The sequence below is a fragment of the Carassius carassius genome, chromosome 24 (assembly GCF_963082965.1).
Source record: "Carassius carassius chromosome 24, fCarCar2.1, whole genome shotgun sequence".
In the NCBI taxonomy this organism is placed as follows: domain Eukaryota; kingdom Metazoa; phylum Chordata; class Actinopteri; order Cypriniformes; family Cyprinidae; genus Carassius; species Carassius carassius.
In genome coordinates, this window is record NC_081778.1 from 10,276,493 (window position 1) to 10,290,055 (window position 13,563).

Here is a 13,563-nt window from a genome sequence, read left to right on the forward strand (position 1 = left end):
CCTGCAAAAGATTCCTGAGGCTTTTAAAAACTCCCAGCCTGGTTCATTACTCAAAACCGCAATCATGGGTAAGACTGCTGACCAGAAGGCCATCATTGACACAATCAAGCAAGAGGGTAAGACACAGAAAGAAATTTCTGAACGAACAGGCTGTTCCCAGAGTGCTGTATCAAGGCACCTCAGTGGGAAGTCTGTGAGAAGGAAAAAGTGTGGCAAAAAACGCTGCACAACGAGAAGAGGTTACCGGACCCTGAGGAAGATTGTTGAGAAGGACCGATTCCAGACCTTTGGGGACCTGCGGAAGCAGTGGACTGAGTCTGGAGTAGAAACATCCAGAGCCACCGTGCACAGGCGTGTGCAGGAAATGAGCTACAGAGAAGCAGCACTGGACTGTTTCTCAGTGGTCCAAAGTACTTTTTTCGGATGAAAGCGAATTTTGCATGTCATTCGGAAATCAAGGTGCCAGAGTCTGGAGGAAGACTGGGGAGAAGAAAATACCAAAATGCCTGAAGTCCAGTGTCCAGTACCCACAGTCAGTGACAGTCAGCATCCTGGGCCTCCATAACACCTCAGCAGTGCCACAGGCTGATTGCCTCCATGCCACGCCGCATTGAAGCAGTCATTTCTGCAAAAGGATTCCCGACCAAGTATTGAGTGCATAACTGAACATAATTATTTGAAGGTTGACTTTTTTTGTATTAAAAACACTTTTCTTTTATTGGTCGGATGAAATATGCAAATTTTTTGAGATAGGAATTTTGGGTTTTCATGAGCTGTATGCCAAAATCATCAGTATTAAAACAATAAAAGACCTGAAATATTTCAGTTGGTGTGCAATGAATCTAAAATATATGAAAGTTTAATTTTTATCATTACATTATGGAAAATAATTATCACAATATATGCACATTTTTTGAGAAGGACCTGTATATATATATATATATATATATATATATATATATATATATATATATATATATATATATATATATATATATATATATAAAATACATTTAGGTCAAAAAGTCTGGAAACAGAATTCAAAATCCAATTCAAACCTAAAAACTAAAATAAACTGAGTATAAATTACACTAATAATAATAATAAACAAATGTATTATGATTATTATAAAATACTCAAATAATATGCCATTAATAAACACAAATATTTAAACAATGAATATTTAAATATTTATATAAGGAACCTAATAAAAGTTAACTTGGCCTTAACCCTGAAGCACAGAGGGTAATCTGCAGTACACAAAGTTATTAATATTATTATGATGATTATTATTATTAAACAAATTGTAAATAGTATATACAAATATAATATAATATTAAGAAATGTTTAACAAAACTGAAAATATAATAATAATAATAATAATAATAATGATAATAGTTATAATAAAAACACTTTGCTCCAATAGTTATGCATATAACAGAAGCATCAGTATACAGGTATGGGAATCAATAGCATATATATTCATGTAAAATGTAAAGTATATTTAACTTTACATTTTATGTTTCTCATAGAAATGTAATTTACAAATATAATATGTAAATGTGATTAAACAAAAAAAAGAAAAAACTTTTTTTTTTTTTTTGCAGATGAACTGTGGCATAGTATCACAGCAATAACTTTCCCGACTAGAATTTCTCTCCCTATTTCTCTGTAGCAGAAGTCAAACAGAGAATGTCAAGGTGGTTTAATGTCAGTGGCTGTTACTTTAGTTGGAACTGAAGTTCAGAACGGGGTTAAACTTTTGGCCACAAGCTGCAGACAACACATTCACACACAACAAACAATAATCTATAGATACAGATACGTACAGTCAAGGTAAAGTTTTTAGTCGCCACACTTATCAAGAGTCATTTCAAAGACGCTTTAGCTTTGCATGTGACACGGTCAACAGATGGTAAGCAGTAAGCACACAATTCAGAAAGTTACCTGATAGAGAACACCACCTGAGTGAAAGGAATTACCTCATTACCTACACACCTATAAAACACTAGTAATGATAGTAATGACAGCATTTAAAAGTTTCAGTAGATGAACGAAGTCAAAAGAGGACATTCAATACAGTTTACAATAGTTTGTATAATATCAAGTCCAGTAGAGTTGAAAGTGTATGGTTATTTTCCTAATGCGTTTCCTATTTATTTGAGGACACAAAAGGCTTTCATGACTCAGCAGTAAGAACATGAGAAGACATGTGGGAAACGCCAACGTGCATCAGAACACATGCACAGATGACTGCCATAAGGAGATAAATAGGAATCTTTGGGAAAGAGCCAATCAGATGGCAGTCGACAGCTGCTGAAATGAAGTGTAATGCCATCTCACTGTAAATCTCAAATACATTTTGAAGATTTGCCAATAAGATTGCAAGTTACCGTTGGAGTCGGGGCACAGAAATGAGCTGTTAGTACAGAGAGAACAATCCAATCCAATTCCCCCCACTTTCTTATCTGTAAATTAAGGCAAAAAAACTACAAAAATTACCAATATTGTGCTTCCCATTAGGGCACAGCCTTGACGAACCACAACAAACAGTGGTTCATTACTATGACAACGGCAGTCAAACAATATTACTGTTTTGGGAATTCTAATCTCTTCTGCGAGTCAGAATGGACAGTTTGACCTCAGTGACTGCATCAAAACTAAAGTTGACTATACAACTGTATTAATCCTAAAACACAAACTTGACCTTGAATGACTTGACCCAGACCAGATCTGTTTCTGAGGACAACAGTGGACAAATTCAAAGCCTAAAGTAGTCAAGAGAAGTAAACAAACTAAAAGGAGCATAAAAATGTGGTCAGGAGCAGAATAACTGGAGTCTGACATGTGAAGATTTCCATTGCAAAACTAATGATGGTGTTACTACATCAAAGTACGGACTGTTTGACAGGTTCCTTAAATGTCTCAACATCGCACAGCTATACATCATGTTACACAAGCCACACAAATGACATTCACATTTTAAAACACTGTGTGTTGATTTTTGATGATTTAATGTTTGAGAGATTGTCAGAGCATATTTCTGAAAGTCTGATATTCAACAGCACATCAAGTATATTGTTTTAAAATATTAGAGCTCAAAAGTTATATTAACTATAAAGTAAGCTCCATTTTATGTGGAAGACCTTAGCAAATTGTCTGAACCACACAAACACAAAACATGTAACTATTTAAACTCAATTTGAACTTTAATACTTCAATTTGAACTAGTTAATGAATATTTGTCAAAGTTCAAAAATGAAAGCCAGCTGAGAGATCAAATGCTAACCTGCTCTTCAGACATGTCTGCCTGCTGTATTTCACACAGTTACTAAAAGCAAACAAAAAAGTTACAATGCTCAGTGTTTAAGAACTGCTGAAAAAAAAATGTGTGAAAATGCAATGCAACAGCCATCACCATTAACTCTGGACATCCACTAGATGGTGTCGTGTCTGGTCAGTTTAAAGAAAAGTAGGTCAGATGACCTAAAGATTTTCATAAGCTAATGAGTCTGTAACATTACAACACTCTAACCGACATATTGTATCATATATGAAAGCAAAACTTTGAAAACACAATGCTGTGGGGGGGGGGGGGGGGGGGGGTTATCTCACTCACTCACGTCTGCCATACCCTTCAGTTGAGGAAGGGCTGGTCACAAAATCCAAACCACACCAAACTCCCACATTTCCTCTAAGCAATGAATTATCGGTCTAGCTGAAGACATTATTACTTACCTTATGAAGTAAGAGAAATGAGTGAAGAATGAAATGAAAAACGAAAGAAAGAAAGAATCAGAGCATAAGAGGTAAAAAAAAATAAAAATCCTGTTCAGTTTCTTGCACGGATCGATCATTTTGTGTCTTTACACATCAATGTATCGTCACATGCCGCAGGGTTTAATTTTGTTTTGTCTATGTTTTAGCCACGATTCTCATTCACATCCATTATATGACTGACAGACTGCAACGGTTTGTTTTAAAAAACTTTTTTTGTGTTTTAATGAAGTAACAAAGTCACCTACATCTTGGATGCCCTGGGGGTAAGCAGATGAATATCAAATTTTCATTTTTAGGTGAACTATCCCTTTAAAAACAGGGTTCCAGCGGATCCATAAAAGTCTTTAATTTAGTGGTATCACATTTAAGACCATAAAAGTCTTAAACACATTAAATGGTATAAGAAAAGTCTTATTATTATAATAATAGTTATTTAATTTGCATTTTCAATTAGGCCATCTACTGTTTTATTTCAGACCAATGCAAAAATCTACAATTTTTCGAGCCCTGCAACACCCTGTCAATTACAAACAACAATCTAACATTTCTGCCAGCAAATGTAAAAATCTAACTATGATTACAATAGTAACAACAAAACAAGTTCAAAATCTAAAGTCTTGGCAAATGGTATATATACTTTTTAGAAGGTAATGCGTAGGAAGCCTCTCACTGTTTCATTAAAGAGTATTTGTCAGGAGCAGGAAACAATGGCAGCCTAGTATTTCCACTATGCAAATTCAGTCAACTGACAGTCTGCGATAACAGCAGAGGAAATCTCAGGTAGACCTTGAATGGATTAAATCAGAGTTAGTGATTACTGCTCAAGTACTCACCTTAAAACCAACGCACCAGCCCCAACTTATTTAATGCACAAAAGAAACTTGAATGTCAGGGATCTCACCATCTAAGTCAATATTAAGAATGCATTTTAAAATTCATATTGATAAGCTGATATTTATTTTCATGTCATAGGAGCATACTGGCAAATGGCAATAGTCAATACATTTACATTTAGTCATAATAAATAAATGTTTAAACAATTGTCTAAATAAAAATATCTTCCTATATATATATATATATATATATATATATATATATATAGTTTTTTTTTCATCATCATCATCATCATCAAATAATATTATGATAATGAGAAATATTGACTGATAACCCATTTGGTACTGATATATTTTTCAACTTCAAAATATAATGATAAGTCCATCATACAGTTACATTAAATGCTTCATTCTTCTAGAATATTAAGGTGATTTCACAGTGCATGACTGAACTGTGGGATCAGCTATTACAAATAAGACAGGGTACAACCCAAAACAAATTAGAACTCTGACAAAAAAAACAAAAAACTTTTTTTTTAAAAGTAACCGATCCGAGGTCTCTTTCCCACCCTGCCTTTCTATACTCTAACTAAGGAAGTGACCAAAAACAGTCATCTTGCACCTAAATTCTCATCACACATAATTATAGTAGGGTTACACAGCTACAAACCCTTAAAGACGAGCAGAGAAAATTTATGAGAGCCTCTTTGTCAAGGGCTCCAGGAGACGACTACGGCAGCTTAAAAAAAAAATCAGTTACACTTGCCAATTACGTAAAATTTATCTCCAATGAATGGAATGAAAGCAGTTGGATGTGCAGTCCTATTCAAATGCACTGCTGTGCTATTGTCCATATATCCAAAGTATAACACACACACACACACACACACACATACAAACACACACACATATTACTGCACTTAATGGAGACCTTTTTATGAAAACTTCTGCAATAAAAATGATGAGTACTCTGCAGATGAGATGATGTATACTGAGCAGTCCAGAATGTATATGCTAGTCATGAACGTTGATGCATGGCAAGATCTTTGAACTTTAAAAGCTTGGTTGAGACCAGGTTAGATTAAACCACCAGTGGAAATTGATTTTAAATGTTTGGACTAGGGCTGCGATGTGTCGTTTAAGCATCGATATCACAATGTACGAATCCACGATAGTCACATCGCAGGATGTGCGATGTAGGCTGTCGTAGTTGATCCGTTATTCATTAACAGTACAGGCCAGCTGCTCCCCGGCCCTTGATGAATGTGATTTGCGGATTAATTGCACAGCTTAACCATCATAGAGCAAAAATGTATCATTTGCATGTGTTTTTAAGTCCTGTCAGTTTAACAGGGCAGAGAGAGAGAGAGCGCGAGAGAGAGAGAGAGAGAGAGAGAGAGAGAGAGAGCGCGAGCGAGAGTGAGAGAGAGAGAGAGACAGAGGGAGAGAGTGAGCGAGCCCCGGCCGCACGCTCACCGTCTTTAAACAACATGAGCGCTGTCTTGCTCTCTCTCCCTCGCGCATATTAATCAATTGACACGATGGTGTCGATGTTTAAATCATTTAAAATGAGAATGTAAGTGTGCTCACCCCATTTTTGTATGTAAGAAAAAATTTGATTAGATTTCATATCGCAATATATATCGCAGAAAAATTAAATTTCGCAATGTCATTTTTTTCCCAATATCGTGCAGCCCTAGTTTGGACCCTGTTGTTGATTTTAACAATTTACAGAATTCCAACAGCTTTAGTTTTTTTTTCCTTAAAGGAGCCGTATGTAGGATTGTGGCCAAAACTGGTACTGCAATCACTATAAAAATACTGTAGAGCGGTGTATCCCCTCCCCCTACCCCCTGACTCGAGGTTGCCAGATAAGCTGCAGGATTCAGCAGAAACTGCTTCAATGAGCTTCCAATGGCAAGTGACGAACAGACGTACACAGTAAGTTTCTTTCTGTTAATTATGTTTATGCTTCATGAGAGATATTTTGGTAGCACTTTATTTTACAGTCCTGTTCCTCATGTACATACTATGTACTTATTATAGTAATTACAATAACTATGTAATAACTAGGTACTAACCCTGAACCTACCCCTAAACCTAACCCTACCCCATGTAGTTACCTTGTATTACCAGAACTTTCTTAGATAAATACACTGTAAGTACAGTAGAAGTACATGTTAGTACACGTACTGTAAAATAAAGTGCAACCGATATTTTGATAAGTAATTATGTATTTAAAAAATGTACTAATTGTCATTAGTTAACTATAATAGTAAAGATTTATGCTCGTATGTGACAAAACAAAAAACATATAAACAACAAAATAAAAATTCCTTATTTTTCAATAAGAAAAAAAAAATCGATTTACAAGTACTAAAGTTTTTGTCATAAGTAGGCTAACAAATAACCAAAACATTTGCCACAGCAATTATAATGCAGGACAAATTCAATATCACCAATGGCTATCGCAGGGTTGTTTTCAGTTCCATCAGAAAATATTGTTAGAGTAATTAAATTACATTAGCAATGGTCATACAGGTCAACTTGCAGCATGTGTAACTTAGTCCACGATATACGTGAAGAACAAATGATGAATCATTTTTACTGAGGTAACATTAGGCTACTGTCTCAATTACGTTTCAAATTGCCATAATGGGCGTGCTAATGTTGTTTTCCTCAGCGTCTCAGCATAATGACAGAGAAACGGGCTCCTATAATGCATTGCTAATGTTAGCATACGTCCATGTGAGCTAACGTTATGTTACTTTGCACAAACATGCATAACTTTGTTCGACTGTCATGAATATATGAAATGTCCATTGACATAAAGTACAAGTTAGCCAAGCATAGATGAATCTTACCTGTCCTGGAGAAAATTAGCAACGTTGGTGTCTGTGCTCAAATTCTTCTCCGTTTTCAGCCGTCTCCATCTTTCAAAAGCATCTCCAATACAAATTCTGGTTTTATTTCGGACTTTGTCACGACGAATTTCTGAATTATAACGAGGTATTTTTGATTTAGTAACATTAGACATTTTTATCCGACTGGAGTTAGGGTAGGTTACAGCAAAGCTGGCAACACGGATCCCGAAACACTACTGACTTCATGATTGGTAGATAGGTGGAGGGAGGCGCGTCAGGCCAAAACACAAAATGACAATATCAACATCAGTTGAGGGCTGCAAGTCCACTTTTTAAATGACAATATCCTGGCCGGACTACTGTTGTAGTGTAGGGGTTTCCTGTTACAGTGCTCTCTTTTTGTCAATCAACAGCTGCTATTATACCCCACGGAATCCAGCCGCACAGCATTCGTTTGTTCGCTGCTCACCGGGAGGGCATTAGAGTGGGCAACAGCAGTCTGGAGGACGGATGGTTCTGCTTTCCCCTCATTCGAGGCATTCCTCCAACAGTTCCGTGAGGTATTCGAACATTCTACGGAGAGAGGAGATGCTGGAGAGCAGCTTTTAACCCTTACTCAAGGCAGGAGCTCGGCTGCGGAGTATGATCTCTCATTCCGCACACTAGCAGCTCAATCGACCTGGGACACACTGAAACTGCTGTTTCGAAAAGGATTAAGACCAGAGTTACAGTCCGAATTGGCTTGCCGTGACGAGGGTAGGAATCTGAATGAATTCATTGATCTCACCATCCGAATTGACAATTGGATCCACTCACGACGCCCAACACAAGCTCCAGTCCACATGTCTCACGTAGCGGCCATGAATCAGGAACCAATGCAACTAGGAACGGCCCACATCACGCCTGAGGAACGCGAACTTCGTATGCAAAATCACCTCAGTCTTTACTGCGGTCAACCGGGACATATGAGGACTTCCTGCCCTGTACGCCCGTCGACAAGGTCTCAAACGGTGAGTCAACAAACCAAGAACACCCCCTCCTCCTCTTGCTTTAATCTACCAACTCAGTTAATCACTCAGAACAAAGTATTTCTGACTTCAGCAGCTGGGAATTTAATTTCAAGTGAGTTTGTTACTCATTGCCAATTGACCCTAACTCCCTGTAACTCACTCTTGGCAGTGGAGGCGCTAGATGGACGACCCCTCAGTGACGGGAGGATTCTTCAGATCACGGAGGAAGCCACGCTCCTCATTGGAACCTTGCATACAGAAACCATCCGATTCTATGACATCAATTCATCCACTCACTCCATTATCCTTGGACTACCCTGGCTGCGCACCCATAACCCTCACATCTCCTGGAGGGAGAATCAAATTATCCAGTGGGACCCCTCTTGTCAAGTTCGCTGTTTGTCCAAGATTTCAAGAATCCACAGCAAGGCCTCTGACCCTTCTGTTCCGGATGTTAACAGCCTAAACCAGTCGAGTATTCTGACTTAATCGAGGCCTTCAGAAAGAGAAAAGCATCTCAATTACCTGAACACCGCTTTGTAGACTGCGCTATTGACCTAATGCCCGGTACCACAACTGCCTAAGGGAAGAATCTTCCCTCTCTCACAACCAGAATCTGAAGCAATGAAGAGCTACATCGAGGAAGAATCAGCCAAGGGCTTCATCAGAACTTCATCTTCACCAGCTTCAGCCGGGTTCTTTTTTGTTAAAAAGAAGGATGGGGGATTGTGGCCCTGTATTGATTATCGTGGCCTGAATGATATCACTATGAAATTTCGTTATCCACTGCCACTGGTACCGTCCACGTTAGAACAGCTCAATCGGGCCTAATTCAACACCAAATTGGATCTCCGCAATGCTTATAATCTCCTCCGCATTCATGCGGGGGATGAGTGGAAGACCTCCTTGTCGACCACTAGTGGGCACTATGAGTATCTTGTCATGCCCTTCGGCCTAGCCAACAGTCCGTCTGTCTTCCAGTCTTTCATGAATGACGTCTTCCGGGACATGCTAAATAAATGGGTAATCGTATAAATCGACGACATCTTAATCTACTCTAACACCATGGAGGAACATGTCCGTCACGTCCGGTCAGTGTTAAATCGTCTCATCCAGCATCAACTTTATGCAAAAGCTGAGAAATGCGAATTCCACCAGACCAGTATATCATTTCTGGGGTACGTGATCAGTCAGCAGGGAGTCGCCATGGAGGACAAGAAGGTTAGTGCAGTTCTGGAATGGCCTTTACCTCAAACAGTGAAGGAGCTCCAACATTTCTTAGGATTTGCCAACTTTTACCGCCGCTTTATCAGGAACGTCATACAACCCATTTGAGTTGGTCCACAGAATCATGTCAGGCTTTCGAAGAACTAAAGATCAGATTCACTTCAGCGCCCATCTTACGACACCCAGATCCTGAACGACAGTTCATCGTCGAGGTCGACGCTTCTAGCACAAGGGTAGGGGCAGTTCTTTCACAACATCATGGACAACCGGCCAAGATGTACCCATGCGCATTCTTCTCTCGCAAATTGTCTAATGCCGAACGCAATTATGATATGGGTGTAATGAAAGATGGATTGAGGTAGAGGAAGGAGACCAGGGTCGGCGTACGGGCTCGTGAGAAGCTTTATTTAAGAAATAATAATAAAACAAAAGAAACAATCGCGGCAGGTGCGCGCACTTCACAGTCTCACTCTGGAGTCACTACTGTCGTCTTTGCAGCTTCTCGGTCTCTCACGAGACCCCGTCTCTCTCGTCCTTCGCCAGCTGTCGCGCTCCTTAAATGGTTCCCCACACCAATCACTGCAACGAGATCCAGCTGTTACTTGTTTCTCACCTGAACCACTTACCACCGCTCGTCTCTTCACTCGCTCTCCCGTTGCAGACTTCGTTAAACCACGCCTCCCCCGCCACAGTGGGCAATCGTGAGCTTCTGGCTATGAAATTGGCCCTTGAGGAGTGGCGACATTGGTTAGAGGGATCCACACACCCCTTCATTGTACTCACCGACCACAAAAACTTGGAATATCTCTGTTCAGCCAAACGCTTGAATCCACGTCAGGCCAGGTGGGTACTGTTCTTTACACGATTTAACTTCTCTGTGACCTACCGTCCAGGATCCAAAAATACGAAGGCTGATGCTCTATCCCGCCAAACGGAGGAATCGGTTCACACCACCCTTTCTGAGAATATCATCCCAGAGAGTCGGCTCGTAGCCCCAGTGCAATGGGATATCCTGACAGAAATTGAACAATTTAACAGTCAAGAACCACCTCCAGCCGAATGTCTGGCTAACCTCATCTATGTCCCCGAGACCCTACGCAAACAACTCATGACCCAGGTACACACGACACCCAGCTCAGGTCATCCCGGAATCACAGCCACGACACAACTCCTTCGAAACCGCTTCTGGTGGCCCACTCTGCTAACTGATACAAGCACATTCATTCGCAACTGCACCAGCTGCAACATGTCAAAGACTCCCCGACAAGTACCAGCCGGCCTCCTGACTCCGCTACCCACACCACAACGACCTTGGTCACACATTGCTATCAAATTCATCACTGACTTACCCAACTCACAGGGTAACACCACTATATTCACCAGCATTGACCGTTTCTCCAAAGCCTGCTGCCTTATTCCCCTACCTAAACTACCAACATCCTTGGAAACTGCAGAACTTCTCTGCAATCAAGTATTCAGGTTCTATGGTCTCCCCGAGGATATTGTGTCAGATAGAGGACCACAATTCACCTCCCGAGTCTGGACAGCGTTCTTCAAACATCTCAATGTCAATGTCAGCCTCACATCCGGACATCACCCGGAATCAAACGGACAAACGGAACATCTCAATCAAGCGGTTATCCGGTTCCTAAGGTCATACTGTCAACAAAATCAAACTGAGTGGAGCCCGTGTTTGTTCTGGGCAGAATGCGCCCAGAATTGCCTCACCAAGCCTGCCACAGGTATGACACCTTTCAAATGTATCCTGGGTTACCGACCACCACTATTCCCCTGGTCAGGTGAACCCACCGAACTGCCCTCAGTAACCGAATGGCTGCAGAACAGCGAGGCCATCTGGGATCGGGCTCATACCCATCTGCTCCATGCAGTCAGACGACAGGAACAACAGGGTAACTGTCATCGTCGCCCTGCTCCAGAATATGCCCCTGGTCAATGGGTCTAGCTCTCCACAAGAGATCTCCGCCTCAGATTACCCTGCAAGAAACTCAGTCCCAGGTATGTTGGCCCCTTCAAAATTATTAGACAAATTACCCCCGTATCATTTTGTTTGGAATTGCCCGCTAATTATCGTGTTTCCCCTACTTTCCACGTTTCCCTACTCAAACCTGCTGGGGGTCCGAGCGGAACGACGGAGGAAGGAGCTAAACCCCAGGCTCCCGCACCTATCCTGATTGACGGCGAGGAGGCGTATGGTGTGCATGAGTTGCTCGATTCCAGACGCCGTAGGGGTACGCTGCAGTACTTGGTCGACTGGGAGGGATTCGGTGCGGAGGAGCATTCTTGGGTTGCTGTCGTTTGACCCCGTCTGTTTGACTATCTCAAATAAAGAGCTGCAAATGGATCAAACTCCGTCTGGTTCTTCACAACAATATGTCGCATAGCCTATTAATAAGTCGCATTTTATTTCTTTCAAAAATTGTCCTAATGCCAATGCGAAATGTTTGCAAACATTATAATAAACACTGTAAACAAAGCTATGCTATTTTAGTTCACCTCACTCCACAACAAATCCTTTTAATTAAGAGTAGCCTATTTAAAAAAGAACAAGAACCAAAAAATAGCCTATAAGAATTTACAGCAACATAAATGACAGCCAAAACGAATTTATATAGGCTAAAACGAAACTGAAACCATCGTTGGGTCTCTCATTCGACACAAAATCAAATTATAGCCTACTTCACTCACATTCCAATATCCACGTAAAATTCAATGTTTTGCATAACATCATGGCGTTACGGTGATAACACTTAACAGCACAGATTTTATTACATATTTAAACTGAGCAGTGTTTTTTTTATTCCATATGTTTGACTGGCTGTATTTTATTATGGTAACGAACTGGCGGCATTGTCAACTTTGTGCACGCATGCGGCGCCAACGCAATCACTTTTTTTTTTCTAACAGTGGAAGCAACTTCTCCTTTTAGTCATAAAGATAATGTCATGGTTCATTCATTCACTCTCTCTCTCTCGTCTAGCGTGCTGTTATGTGTGTGTGTGTCTGTGGGCGTGGTCACTGATCAGCGATGATCAGCAGCGCCAGCTGGTTTCAATTGTTTGTTCCCTTTATAAGTTCAGTAACCTGTGTTTCATGTTGTCAGATCGTTGTTCTCCCTGGTGTGTTCCTGTACCTGTTCCCGTGTCTTAGTCTTCTGCTGGAATCCCCGTGTTGTCGTCGTTCTTCCCTGGATCTTCACTCAGCACTGGATCACCGAGCACCGTCACAAGGATTATTCACGCACCGGAATTCATTCGAGGGATCATCACTGGACTGAGCACCACCATCCGTTGTTCACCGTAGTCCCTGTGTCACCATTCCGCTCTGCCTTGTGTCCGCCCGCCTGTGCTGCTGTGCTACTTCGTCATCTCTGATCTTTGTGCTGTTTATAATAAACTACGCTTTGCATTTACATCCTGTTTCTGTCTTACGTAACAGAACGATCTGACCCATCATGGATGTAGCAGGCGCTACCACGTGGGACGAGTTCGCGGCTCGAAGCATCGCTAGGATTGACACCCAAGAGGAGAACATCTCTCTCACAGGAAGGGCGGTCCAAGCGCTTGTGACGCAGGTGTCCGAGCTCACCCAACAGATACAACAGCTAAGAGTTTCCACTGCGCCACCCACACCGCCAACTCCGCCCACTCTACCAGAGCAGCAGCCATGGCGAGAACCGAGACTGCCGACACCAGAAGGATATTTAGGTGAATCAGAGTTTTGCAGAGCTTTTCTGACCCGATGTTCTATGCACTTTGCATTACAGCCTCAGACGTTTAATCAGGAATGATCCAAAGTGGCGTTTGTGCTGACGCTACTATCCGGCAGGGC

The 13,563-nt window shown here is 40.9% G+C and overlaps 1 protein-coding gene across 1 annotated transcript in view; it reads right to left on the reverse strand.

Moving 5' to 3' along the window:
• The window catches only part of LOC132102781 (trafficking kinesin-binding protein 1-like), a 62,071-nt gene that overhangs the window by 37,877 nt on the left and 10,631 nt on the right, over nt 1-13,563 (reverse strand). The gene's annotated exons all lie outside the window — the stretch shown is intronic.